We start from the raw sequence: 14164 nt of genomic DNA, 5'->3' as shown, positions 1-14164 counted from the left end.
ACAAGAAAATCCATATATTTAATGAATTAAGCAGTGACACTTGCACTGTAAATGTCTAGAGCAAATAAGAAATAGCCTGGGAGACCAGCACCCACAAATGTGATAAACAGACCTTATAGATTGTAGTGAACATACATAATAGAATTCATTTGACTTCCACTTTCATTAGATATCAGGGGATATATCATCATTTCTCTCCTGAGATGTACTATCCAAAAGTTAAAAGAATAGCTGTAATCATCCAATTAAGAAAAACTGTGATTGATTTCACATGTCTAATTCTGAGGGGCCAGCAGTGCAGTAGCAGCTTTCTTTTTACTGAAGACAAGCAGGCAGACATATAGGGAGAAGTGCATTGGATTCCAAGGCCAAATTGTAATGTGTAAGGCCAGGACAAACCCCTCTGCTGGTGTCACCTTTACATTAACTTTGAATTATTATTTTCTAACTTTAATATCTGTAGGAGAAGCACCTAAACAATTTCAAATGTCAAAAAAGAAACAAAGGAAATTTATTTTGCTCCCTGTTAAAAAAAATTGTCTCTTTTTGACATGATTTCTTTCTAACATCCAAAACTGTGTAGGTGCTTCTCCTACAGATATTCACTAATCAACAAATTCAGGTTGTATCGAAGTAGCATAACAAAGTTTGAATCCGGTGACAACTTTACGACCAACCAAGTTTTATTCAAGGTCAAACGCTAACCCAAACCCTAACCATAGCCGCATCCTAACCCTAACCCTAACCCTAACCCTAACCCTAACCCTAACCCTAACCCTAACCCTAACCCTAACCCTGCCACATTTTAACCCTAATCCAAAACCTAACCCTAGCCGCATCCTAACCCTAACCCTAACCCTAACCCTGTGCTGCATACTATCCCAAACCCTAACCCTAACCTTAAACCTAACCCTAGCCGCATCCTAACCCTAACCCTGTACCGCATCCTAACCCTCACCCTAACCCTGCCGCACCCTAACCCTAACCCTGCCGCACCCTAACCCTAACCCTAACCCTGCCGCATCCTAACCCTAGCCACATCCTAACCCTAACCCTAACCCTGTGCTGCATCCTAACTCTAACCCTAATCCTAACTCTAACCCTAACCCTGCCGCATCCTAACCCTAACCCTCGGTGGGTGAGTCACTCCCCAGGCATAAACATCCTCGTCTCCTGGACAAGGGCATCTAAGGCTCTCCTCTGCTCCACCAAGCGCTCAAGCATGGCGCGGGTGGAGTTCCAGCGCATGTTGACATCTCTGATAAGGCAGTGCTGCGGCACGCCCATCAGGACCTACTTTCTCTCCAGCCTCGAGACGTCGTACGAGCTGTGAGAGAAATGTGTCATGATCTTCCGGCACTTCTCGATGAGATGCTGGAAGTCAATGGCTTCGGCGGATGAACCGGTTCCCTTGGAGCCGATCCCAAGGGCATCCTTAACCACAAGGTGGAGAAGGTGGGCCGCACAGGAGATGTGCTTCAGGCCCATGCCCTTGACCGCCTTGGTCATGTTGAGGGCACCATCTGTCACTAAGAAGCCCTTGGTGAACCCCGTTCCACTGCCTACCCACCCATCTACCATTCTAGGAATGGTGCCCTCGATGTTGTCTGCCGTGTGCCGCACATTGAAGGGCTCAATGTGCAGCAAGGCATGGCGATAGCCTGCCCGGCAGCCCTCACCCTGCCTAACAGGCTCAACCCCACCCAGCACTTCCCGTACGTCCCACCAGTGCGCAGTCAGCGAGATGTACGCATCCTGCGCATGACATGACGTCCATATGTCGGATGTGAAGTATACGGTCCCTGAAGCTCCGAACATCTCTACCTCCACGCGGCACGTGGCTGCCCTATAAAGAGAGGGCAACACAGTCTTGCTAATCGTGGTACGACTAGGAGGCGTGTACCAGGTGGATATGCGACGGCATAGTCGGTGGAAGTACATGTCGCCGGCCAGACGAAAGGGGTACCCACCCACGGCCATGAGCACAGCTAGGTCATTGTTTGCGGCCCTACACCCTGCCTCAAACCCCCCTTTTGGCATGCCACGGCAAGCCCGGGCAAGCATCTCCACCATGGTCGCTTGCCTCCCTCTAACTCCACCCGCCCCCTGAGCAGAACTCTTAGGGAGAGCTCTCGAGGTGGAGGTCCCAGGTAGACTCTCCAGCCCCGTGCTGGTAGGTTGTGCCTGCGCAGGCACCCCACTGCCAGCCTGTCTCTCCCCCTGAAGCAGGACAACCTGGTGGTGCCTCTTCAGGTGGTTCATGAGGCCGCTAGTCATGTAGTAACGCTCTTGCCTTCCACGACTAACCCTCTGCCTACAGAGCTGGCACTCTGCTAGGTGGGTTCCTTCCACTGTCTGGAAGTAATTCAGTAATATTGAGTCTGCCATGAAAACGCTAGAGGACATCACCCCAAGGGTCAGACATGACCCGGTGCTTGCACAGGGGATACCTTTACCTTTACCTTTTTACTATTTCTAAAGCTGTCATTTAGATTAGAAATAACACTTGCCAATTCTATTAATTTTAATGCTTTGTTTTTCACACCAAATAATATACCTTATGGCAGGGGTAGTCAACCTGTGGTCCTCCAGATGTTCATGAGCTACAATTCCCATAAGCCCCTGCCAGTGTTTGCTGGCAGGGGCTCATAAGAATTGTAGTCCATGAACATCTGGAGGACCACAGGTTGACTACCCCTGCCTTACGGCATATGCTTAATAAAAATGCAATATTTTCCTCAGTTAAGTAGATCCTTAAAACATATCTGTGTTGTTGCACTATGAACCTCCAGATTAAGTTAGGGCCAGTTGGTACAAAGAGCACAGGAAGATGATTCATAATGAGCAAGACTAATGGGTTGAACAGGCCTCTTATTGTTTACTTGGATTATCTGTGGCTCTATAACTTCTCAACTCTAACATGGGTGAGTCAGACGAGCCTGAACTTGCCTTGTTTTGAAAGCTAAGAAGGGTCAGCCCTGGTTCGTATTGGATGAGACCACAAAAAAATTCCAGGGTTGCTCCGCAGAGACAGGTCATTGCCAAATAACCTCTGTTTGCCTCTTGAAAACCGTACAAGGTTGCAACAAAAACAAGAACTGGTGTTGGCTCTATGCTTCAAACATGATAACCATAGATAACTACGACCGAACGGATAACAACAACAACAACCATGGAAAAGTTATCTCGCATGTTCAAAGCATAAAGCCAACACAAGTTGTTTTTCTCATTACTCATTGTGCTGTGTTTTCCAGAAATCTTCGAGGTTGCCATAAATTATCTGGGAATCCCTCAGTGGTGTTTGGCACACACTCCAAGATCCCAAGCAGAAGTCTTCCCCAGTTCTGTTATTTTTTGTCATTTTAGTTAGAAGTGCCATGTACCTTCTGCGTGCAGCATGTGTGTTCTGCCACTGAGGGAATGGAACTTTCTGTTGCCCAGAAAACAGTACCGCAGCACACCCCGTTAATCTTTATTTTAAAAAAAAGATTAAATGTGGCATCTAGTAAAATAGCAGAGTACTGACTCCAGTCTAAAATCAGTGAAATCAACTGATTTTGAAACAACATTGCATATGATTCTACAGTTTCTCTATGAAAAAAAGAAATCTGATTGCAACAAGAAATGTCTAATAAGAAATGTCTCCACAATGTTCAAGTGGAATAAAACTTTTCCTTGGGAAGAGACTTAAATTGCAGACAAGAGTTCCTGATAAAGATAAAAATTGAAGGAAAAGAGGAAGACCCAAGAAGATTGATTCAGTCAAGAAAGCCACGGCCCTCAGTGTGCAAGACCCGAGCAAGGCTGTTAACTATAGGGAATATTTGAAGACGTTAATTCATGGGGTTACCATAAGCTGGAAGTGACTTGACATCATTTAACACACATACACACGCACACACACACACACACAAAGAGGAAGTACAAAGCCTTTAAAAAAGACTTAATCAAAGGAAATAAAAGTATCATCAGGCACTTATGGAGCACTTATAGAACAGCCTGGTGTAGTGGTTTGATGCCCCACTCCTCCTCCACATACAGCCAGCTAAGTGACATTGGACCAGTCATAGTTCTCTCAAAAATCTCTCAGCCACACTTACCTCACAGGGTGTCTGTTGTGGGGAAAGGAAGGGAAGGCAATTGTAAGCCATTTAGAGACTCCTTTGAGTAGTAAAAGTCAGGATACAAAATCCCAGTTCTTGCACTCCCCCCGATGCAGCCAGCTGGGTGACCTTGGCCTGGGGAGAGGAAAGGGGAAGCGACTGTAAGCCACTTTGAGCCTCCTTTAGGTAGAGAAAAGTGGCATATAAGAACCAACTCTTCTTCTTCTTCTTCTTCTTCTTCTTCTTCTTCTTCTTCTTCTTTTTCTTCCTTTCTTCTTCTTCTTCTCCTTCTTCATTGCTAGTGCAACTGCAAATGCTGATTGTGCATGTTCCATCATAACTAAATACTAAGGAGTTTCTATAGAAATGGAGTACAATTGCATATTAACACGAATGGGGAGGAGGAAGCAGCTCAGCCTCTTACCACCACAATAAGTAGTGCCTCTTATTTAATGCAACTCTTCATTAGTGCTTTTAGGCGACACTGCAAAATGTGCACTTTTTTGGATCCTTCTGTTGCCATTCAATGTATTTCTCCTCACCACGGCAACTCTGAAAACTGTCACTTGATAAAAAGATGCTGGGGGTTGAGGTCTAGAGGGTTAATGTAAATGATCTAAGTTTTCCTTTAAAATACAGATAAGGTACACTCAAAAGTCACACTGGTCTTTGAACACATCACAAATGAAAATTATTGTTTCCTGTGGTTTTAGTACTGAAAGTCACTCCCAGAGCCTGACCACAATTTTGTCTGCACATTGTTAAGCAGAAAACCACATTCAGAAAAGAATGAAACACTGTGGCAACAAAACAAAGGAGCGCAGATGCCACAGCTAACCATTCAAATGGCTTATTGATGTGTGAGGTCATTCATCAAAGAATGTTTTAGATTTCTAGGCCAACTAGCGTAAATAGTCCACATCAAACCAATGACAATCTATTGCGCTCCCAGCTGTGCAGATCAACCCTTCCAATATTTGCTAATTACCCCACTGTGCATTGTTGAACCGAATAAAGCACTCCTGAAAATCTATAAATATCCTGATGCACTCTAAAGGTAGAATATGCCAAAAATTAAAATAGCTGGTCATGAACGGAGAGAAGACCTCAGCAGATGAACCTCCAAAGTAGGTAGCTCTAAATTATAAGCATTCCTTATTCGGCAGAAGTGTTTTCAGAGCTAATCAATGTATTTTAAAACTTGTTATTTTTTTTTCAAAAGAAAACTAATGTTCTCGCACTTGTTATAGTGACTGTGAAATGATATCATTTGATCATATTTGCCTGACGTTTGAGGTTTCACTGAAAAATTACGAAGAATGTTGCTGGACTTCATGTAAATCCTGAAACAAATAAACAGATAAAATTGGCTTATTCAAACATTGCTTATAACATTTATATATGGCTCCTTACTCTTATTTAATTTTAAGGTACTACAAATATCAGTAGATTTGCACTGCAATCCTATGTAGAGTTATTCCAGCTCCATTTACTGTGCCATCCTAAACACAGGTATATCCTTCTAAACTTGTGGCTTTCCAATGCAATTTATCTCTAGTATCTGGAACTCAAAGGGTAGGGAACATTTAGATATAGTAGCTAATACCCTGACATGGGAATCTCCTGGTTCAACTATCAGCCTTCCCTGCAAAAGGATTTCCATTTCAAATGTGACAAATTTTCTGCAGAAACCAGTCCAAGAACAATGCTAGGGATTATTTAGTTAGAAAATATATATGCAAATTTGCTTGACTAGGATTCCTCTTGGTCACAACGAAGTGCTCCTTCCAATGAAAGATGCTGTGAAGACTGTACTGCCTCCACTGTTGTGTTCTGCAGTGGCCTAACATCGACAGATTCTGTCTCTCTTTTGATACAATAAAGATATGGCAGAAACATTGTCCCATCCCTAGCAATCCCCAGCAATAGCTCTAGAGAGGAGGAGGGGGGGAGGAGGGCGCAGATGGAACTTGCAAGCTGCCACTCCCATGGAGGGGCCATGATCTTCCTTACCGCCCAACCTCAACCATAGACCTGGCATAAGAGCTCTGTTTTGCAGGCCCTGAGGAATACTGAAAGCTCCTGCAGGGCCTGCAGCTCCTTTGGGAGCTCATTCCACCAGGTCAGGGCCAAGATCAAAAAGGCCCTGGCCCTATTCGAGGCTATACATGCTTTGCTGGGGCCGGGAATGGCCAACAAATTAGAACTCACAGAGCATAAGGCCCTGCGAGGGGCATAGGGCAACAGGTGGCCCCTCAGATATGCAGGTCCCAGATCGTGTATGGCCTTAAAGGTCAAAACTTTGAAACGAATCCAGATGGCAACTGGCAACCAGTGCAGCTGCCTCAGTACTGGCTGGATATGTGCCGTCCACGGTGTTCCTGTGAGGACAGTAGCAGCTGCATTTTGGACCAGCTGCAATTTCTGGATCAAGCCCAATGGCAGGCCTGCGTAGAGCGAGTTACAGAAGTCTATTCTGGAGGTGACTGCCACATGAATCACTGTAGCCAAGTTTTCAGAGGACAGATAGGGCACTAGTAGCCAAGTCTGGCAAAGGTGGAAAAACCCTTGGCTAGCTACTTGTGCCTCCAAACTTAACGAAGCATCAAGGATCACCCACAAATCCCTGGCCTGGGGCGTGATTGCATCCCTGCCAGGGTGGGTAAGCACACTTCCTGGTCTGCCTCCCTCCCTCGCAACCACAGGACCTCCGTCTTGGAGGGGTTGAGTTTCAGGCAGCTCTGCTTGAGCCATTCAGCGATGGCTTTCAAACATCTGGTGAATGGATCTGGGGGAATACACAAAATTCTGCACATCTGCCCTAAAGCACACATAGAAAATGTAGTAAGGTACAATATCTGTGGGCTTCTGAATATGATGAAGGAAAGTTGAACAAGTCACAAGTTTTTTGTTCAGACAGGGAGATTCAGATGATTTAAAAATAAGAATAGAAAATACCTCTGTGATGGCTGGCTCTTACAAATCATGCTGCCTGGTTTTAAAAACAATAAACAGATGCAGTGACATAGTGCTGTCATTAATTTCTGTTCTGTTTCAAGATTCAAAGTGATACATATAGTCTGTAAAATAAGTTTTGGTCTACCTTTTTATCCCTTTAATTAAGACTGGAATAGGACATCCATAACATGGTAAGCACCTTCTGTGACTATCAGTTTTCTGATGGAGGTTTTCTCATGGCCCAGCTGCTATAATCCATATGGCTAGATTTTAAAAACTTGCATGGCTAGATATTTAAAACTTCAGCAAGGTTCAAAGTGAATGGCACATGAATGCAGGAGACAAGGAGTTAAAACTGTTAGGCAGGCAGTTTGCTATTGGAGGCTGTTCTCTGGTCCCTGGCCTGTGAACTTGTTTCAGCTGCCTTATTTGCTATATGCAGAACAGCCAAAACAAGACCATACAAGCTAAATAGCTGAGAACAGATGAAAATGGAGCTGATAATACAGTCATTAGGAAGAGAGCCAAAGTAGAAATTGCAGATGTCCAGGACAAAAGCAAAAAGTTAAGACAAAATTGAAAAGATAAAGGGAGACAATATGGGTGTTGGGTCTTATGAAATAAATTAAGGTTGACTTTAATCTAATACCATTTGCTCCAATTTCAGTAAAAGGGGGATCCTATAAAGCAATAAAGATATTCAACACCACCACTTTGGGTCTACAACCTACATTTTGTAAAAATGAGGGCACCGATCCTTATATGGTTATCTGTACAGTTTGCCCTGGTTTAGACAAATCTTGACTCCTTTAGGGCTTTTGCTCGGATTTAGGGATAACATCTTTCTCAACCCTTCCCCAACCTTCTAGAAGGTGTTAACCTAGACCAATCTTGGATAAAGAATACTTTGTGGTCTTGGCATTAAGAGCTAATATGAAATTGCTCTGATGCTGATAAGTATTTTGAAGGTATAGTTCATCTTAAATCCCTGCTCTCCAATGACAGACACCTCTAAAACTACAACTCATTCTGGTAATGGGTGTTTGACTGTGGAACTGCCAGGAAAGAGTTCTATTATACTTGACAGATCTGCCATTGTAAGAAAGGAACATCTTTAATCCTCTCATCTCATTAAGGTCTGCGTAAATAAACTTCTAAAACAATGTCAAACTTTATTGCACTAGGCCATAGGACATTGCAAAACTTCTAAAACCAAAGAAGTTTGATCATGCTAAATTACCATGGCAGGAATTAGGACTGACAGTACAAGAGATGAAGGCAAAGTGTGCGGAACTTGTTTCTTTTGGGTTAGGTAGACCTTCTCCTTTGTTCGAAGCCCAAAGGCTTGCATGTCCATTTTAGCCAAGTATTCAGACTTCTTCTATTTTGGAGAATGGGATATCAAAGAAGATAACTCTCCATGATTTATCCATTCTGCCACAATGGCCCCTCATCACTGAGCCTGAAATCAGAGGTCTCATTTCATAACTTGTTTCTGTTAAGTCCCCTGGTGAGGACTTGTTCCCACCAGAACTGTTCAAAATCAAATTGCCCCCCCAATAGAAAATCTCCACTCAGTTGATGTATTGAGTGTTCTATTGTTGAGTGAGAGCCAGTTTGGTGTAGTGGTTAGGAGTGTGGACTTCTAATTATTATTATAATTATTATTATCATTCGATTTATTGCCCGCCACTCCCTTGCGGCTCGTGATGGGTTACATCTTAAAAACCCCATTAAAATCCATTAAAACAACACTATAATTTCAACAATATTAGTTAGCTAACTAGCATGGCAAGATCGGCTAAACAACTTCCCCCTCCTACTACTGGCAGGTGGAGAGGGGATCCTGCTGGTACCAGTCCCAATCCCAATCCCAGATCCAGGATCCCGGGGGGGCATAGGTGTTAGCCTTGGCCTCATCCATAAACCTGGCGGAAGAGCTCCGTCTTGCAGGCCCTGCGGGACGATGGAAGATCCCGCAGGGCCCGCAGCTCTCCTGGAAGCTCATTCCACCAGGCAGGGGCCAGGACCGAAAAGGCCCTGGCCCTAATCTGGCATGCTGTGTTCGATTCTGCACTCCCCCACATTCAGCCAGCTGGGTGACCTTGGGCTCACCACAGCACTGATAAAACTGTTCTGACTGAGCAGTGATATCAGGGCTCTCTCAGCCTCACCCACCTCACAGGGTGTCTGTTGTGGGGAGAGGAAAGGGGAAGCGACTGTAAACCACTTTGAGCCTCCTTCGGGTAGAGAAAAGAGGCATATAAGAACCAACTCTTCTTCTTCTTCTTCTTCTTCTTCTTCTTCTTCTTCTTCTTCTTCTTCTTCTTCTTCTTCTTCTTCTATGCTAGTAACAACTAAGGACTGCACTGGTAAATGAAACTTAAATGTAATATGCAGTTTTTAATGTTTAATGTTAATTATTTATATGCTTGTTATTACCATTAATGTACAACATCCTGAGCCCGCACAGGAGGATGGTATAAAATAAAATAAAGTTCTTTCTTAATTGGTGGGTACTCATTTTAGGTTAGTTAGGGTGGATACTATTGTTGTTCTAGTATTTAAAAGGGGGAGTAAAGCAGACCCTCAATGGAGTCAAGGCACTGAAGTGCTAAATTGGTTCAGCACTAGGTGCTCAACTTAGAACATTGTAAAAATGTCCACAGACACATATTGGTAATACAGGATATATACTCCATGATTCCTAAGAGAAAAATGAAAGGGAAGAAAAAGTATGGAGTAGACGCACAGTATTTAAAATAAAGCCCTACCTGTTCAATGTCAGTGAAAATAAGGTAAGCGTTTTGTTATGTAATTATGCCACTCTAAGGTCTGTCTTCAATCTTCAAGTTAGTTTTCGTGTATATAAGGTTCCTGATTAAGTACAGGGTTATCTCAGATTCTTTGTGCTGTTCCCACCACAAAATGGTGGCTACCCTATCTTATTTGTAACACTCAGTCACTATTTAATCCTGCTCCTCTCCCCGGTCAGATGGTTAGTGAAAACATCTGGGAATAAATTGTTTCTGTGGCAGGGGTTTATTCTGTGTGAAGTAGTCCCTTTCTCAAGCAACCTGTTCAATTCTGGCCTTGTGAAAATATGTAGAGAACAGGCCTGGTTAGCGTTGTCAACTCTGGGTTCTGAAATACTTGGGGAGTTTGGGCTTTAGACACGGGAGGGTCTTGGTACATTATAATACCAAGCTGTTCACCTACCAAAGAATCAGTTTTCTCCAGGAGTATTGGAATAAATATTTTAAATAAATATGTAATAACTAAATAAGTAATTTATATAGTCTGGAGTTCAGTGGTAATTCTGGGATATCTTGAACCCCTACCTGGAGGCTGGCAACCCTAGGCATGCTCTTTTGTTTTTGAGTCTAAAATGACAGGGAATGGCAAAGAAATAAGAGTGAGTGCTCTAGTTTAATATGGTTTATGTAAAATACCCAGTAGTCTTAGTGTCTTCAATTGTAACTGTCTTTCTATAATATATATGGAAAATGAGGCTAAGCTAAGCTTTGGATATATTGACTAGAAGGCTTTATCTGAACTTCTGTTTTGTTCAGATTTCTCAGGTGAATTCCTGGGGTGCCTAAGGCTCCCCCTCCCCCCAAAAAATCTTATTTCTTAATTACATGTTCTGAATTATTATTTCCCTCAATACTCCTCTTGCCCCGAGGGAAATCCTCTCTAAGCTTGTTTATGGCATCTGCTTTCCTTAATTCCTTGTGTACACTAAGGCAGATAAATTATTTAACATTTTAGAAATGTCCATTTCTTAAATGATTTTTTGTTTGTTTTGTTTTGTCTTAGCTACTTGCAAGCCTTGGGGATTTAAAAAAGTTGTTAGATGACAGTTTCATCTAAATGCCATTTCTTTTAGAATTTTTTTTCATACTACTAATGTCAGCAGGAACTATGAAGGATGTATTAGCAATAATGAATTTTAGCAAAACTTAAAGATGCAGAATTTTACTAGGGAGATTCAAGTGAAGGCAGCCCAGTTGATTATGGGTGAAAACAACATATAGAAAACTCAAGGCATGTTGTGGACAGTGTTTGAGGATGAAAAGTAATCTTCCCTTTGTTTTTGTTTCAGAATGACACAATTGTTGTTTCTGCACCAGCTGATGATCAAAGTTCTGGGTGCCCCATAAAGGTTTTACTAGGTCCTCCTTTCTTTATTAGACTCCAAGCAAATGGGAGTATCCAGTGGAATGTTTCAATATGGCCCATTATGCATGGGGGGTATAGCGTGCATTCGGGGTGGAATGGTGGTTCGTTCACACACAGTGTTACCTAGAAGCGTATCGTCCAGTAGGCATGCTTTTCATTTTTCTGACCCAGATGTAGAACTTCACACTTATCTTTATTACATTGTATCTTGTGTTCAGATCTCGTTGAACTCTGTCTCTATCTTCTGGAGTATTTGCCAGTCCTCCCAAATACTCTTCTGGAGTATTTACCAGTCCTCACAAACTTGATGAGTAGTCCCTCCACCCCCTCATCTAGATCATTAATAAATATGTTAAAAAGTACCAGTCTGAGCACTGAGCCCTGAGGTACCCCACTACTCACCTTCCTCCAGTCTGATGAAACACCACTGACAACAACTCTTTGAGTGCGGTTCTCTAACCAATTCCCTATCCACCTAACTATCTGAAATCCAGATTGCAGTTCTTCAGTTTATCCATCAGAACATCATGGGGAACCTTATCAAAAGCTTTACTAAAATCCAAATAAACAACATCAACCGAATTTCCATGATCCAGCAAACCTGCTACTTGGTCAAAAAAGGAAACCAGGTTGGTCTGACAGGACCTGTTGGAGACATATCCATGCTGACTTCCTTGGATCACCAAATTGTTCTCCAGATATTTGCAGATCGCTTCCTTTAATATCTGCTCCATTATGTTCCCTACAACAGAGGTCAGACTCACTGGTCTGTGGGTTCCCGGGTCATCCTTCCTCCCTTTTTTGAAGATCGGAATAACATTTGCTCTTGTCCAGCCCTCCAGGACATCTCCAGTCCTTAAAGAGGTCCCGAAGATGATAGACAAGGGTTGTGCAAATTCTCCAGAAAGTTCTTTGACCACTCTCGGGTACATTTCATCTGGCCCAGGGGATCTGAACTCATCCAGTGCAGCTAAATGCCTCTTGACAACCTCTCTGTCCATGTCAACCTGCCACCCAGACTCTATCCCTTGGCTACTGCCATCTCTAGATGTGCCTAAACCCTTTGACCTGTGGAGAAAAAACAGATGTAAAATAGGTGCTGAGCCTTTCTGCTTTCTCTGCATCCTCCGTTAGAATTTGTCCATCTGCACCCAACAGTGGGCCTATTGTCTCATTTACTTTACGTTTGCTCCTCACATAACTGAAAAATCTTTTCTTGTTACAATGGGCTTCCCTGGCCAATCTTAGTTCACTCACAGCTTTGGCCTTCCTGATGATTGGTCTACAGTGTCTAATCACCTGTAGGTACTCTTCTTTAGAGCTCTGTACTTCACTCCATTTTATGAACATTTCCCTTTTCTTTCTTAGTTCCTCTTAAAGTTCTCTGTTCATCCAAATAGACTTCTTAGAGCTGCTGCAGTGTTTTCGGGTTAAAACGGTAATGACTGGGGAAGGCACTGGCAAACCACCCTGTATTGAGTCTGCCATGAAAACGCTGAAGGGCGTCACCCCAAGGGTCAGAAATGACTCGGTGCTTGCACAGGGGAAACCTTTATCTTTACCTTTACTTTTTAAGAAAAATTTCTCATCTATATTCAATTGAAATACACTTCAGAGCTCTGGCTGGGGAGTCTTCTTGATTATGCTTATTCCAGGTTTAGTTTGTTTTGTACCATATCCCATTGCAATGTGTACTGTATAAATCATAAATAAAACTATCTTTAATAATCACATCCCTTTGCCATTAATATTTGTTGTTGTTGTTGTTGTTGTTGTTAGGTGCAAAGTTGTGTCCAACCCATCGTGACCCTATGGACAATGATCCTCCAGGCCTTCTTGTCCTCTACCATTCCTCAAAGTCCATTTAAGTTTGCACCGACTGCTTCAGTGACTCCATCCAGCCATCTCATTTTCTGTCGTCCCCTTCTTCTTTTGCCCTCAATCGCTCCCAGCATTAGGCTCTTCTCCAGGGAGTCCTTCCTTCTCATAAGGTGGCCAAAGTATTTGAGTTCTTCAGGTTCTGGCTTCTAAGGAACAGTCAGGGCTGATCTCCTCTAGAACTGACCAGTTTGTTCCCCTTGAAGTCCAAGGGACTCGCAAGAGCCTCCTCCAGCACCAGAGTTCAAAAGCCTCAATTCTTTGATGCTCGGCCTTCCTTATGGTCCAACTTTCACAGCCATACATTGCAACTGGGAAGACCATAGCCTCAACAAGATGCACTTTCATTGGCAGGGTGATGTCTCTGCTTTTTAGGATGCTGTCTAATTAATATTTACTACTTATTAAATGCACCAACAGGAAGCCAAGTGACTTCTGCTTTAATGACATTTCTTTTGGATCAGGGTCATGGAGGGGCAATAGTAGTTTTTGTCTGGAAGGCCCAAGGTGGTTCTCAGCAGCCTTCCCTCTTCATGCTCCGAGACTGAACTGAAATTCAGTTCCTGCACAAGATGAAAGTTGATTGAGTGAGTCTGCTGAGACCTATGGTCATTCCTTTACCTTCTCCTGATTTCTATGTTATCCATAGCTTCATTTTGAAAAGAATTTTTTTTTTACTGTGCTGTGGACTTATTGTGTATGGACACTTCTATGCTTAAGTAGTTTGTCCATGGAAATGCCAATTGCCACTTTGGGGTCGGGAGGCAAATTTCTTCCAGGCCAGATTGGCCAGAGTTTCTGTTTTTGTGGGGGGCTATCATCTGGCCATGAAATTGGGGCCACTGTGGGTGGGCAGGTAGTTGTGAGTTCCTGCATTGTTCAGGGGTTGGACTAGACACCCCTGGAGGGCCCTTTCAACTCCATGATTCTAATATTTAATAGAGTGTATGAAACAGAAAACTTTTCTCTCCAACATCCTCTTCATTATAATTATTAAGTTATAGTCCTTACTTCTGTTAGGGTACATTGATATCCAACATTTT

The 14164-nt window shown here is 43.0% G+C and overlaps 1 long non-coding RNA gene across 1 annotated transcript in view; it reads left to right on the top strand.

The window, feature by feature from the left end:
- Positions 1-3446: 3446 nt before the first annotated feature.
- LOC143829391 (uncharacterized) overlaps positions 3447-14164 on the top strand; it is a 53123-nt gene continuing 42405 nt past the window's right edge. Inside the window, exon 1 of the long non-coding RNA XR_013228144.1 lies at positions 3447-5230. This is a non-coding gene — a long non-coding RNA (uncharacterized LOC143829391). The remainder of the gene's footprint in view (positions 5231-14164) is intronic.

The sequence above is a fragment of the Paroedura picta genome, chromosome 2 (genome assembly GCF_049243985.1).
Source record: "Paroedura picta isolate Pp20150507F chromosome 2, Ppicta_v3.0, whole genome shotgun sequence".
Lineage (NCBI taxonomy): Eukaryota > Metazoa > Chordata > Lepidosauria > Squamata > Gekkonidae > Paroedura > Paroedura picta.
Note: the sequence above shows the minus strand (reverse complement) of the source record. Positions and strands in the feature narration are given on the sequence as shown.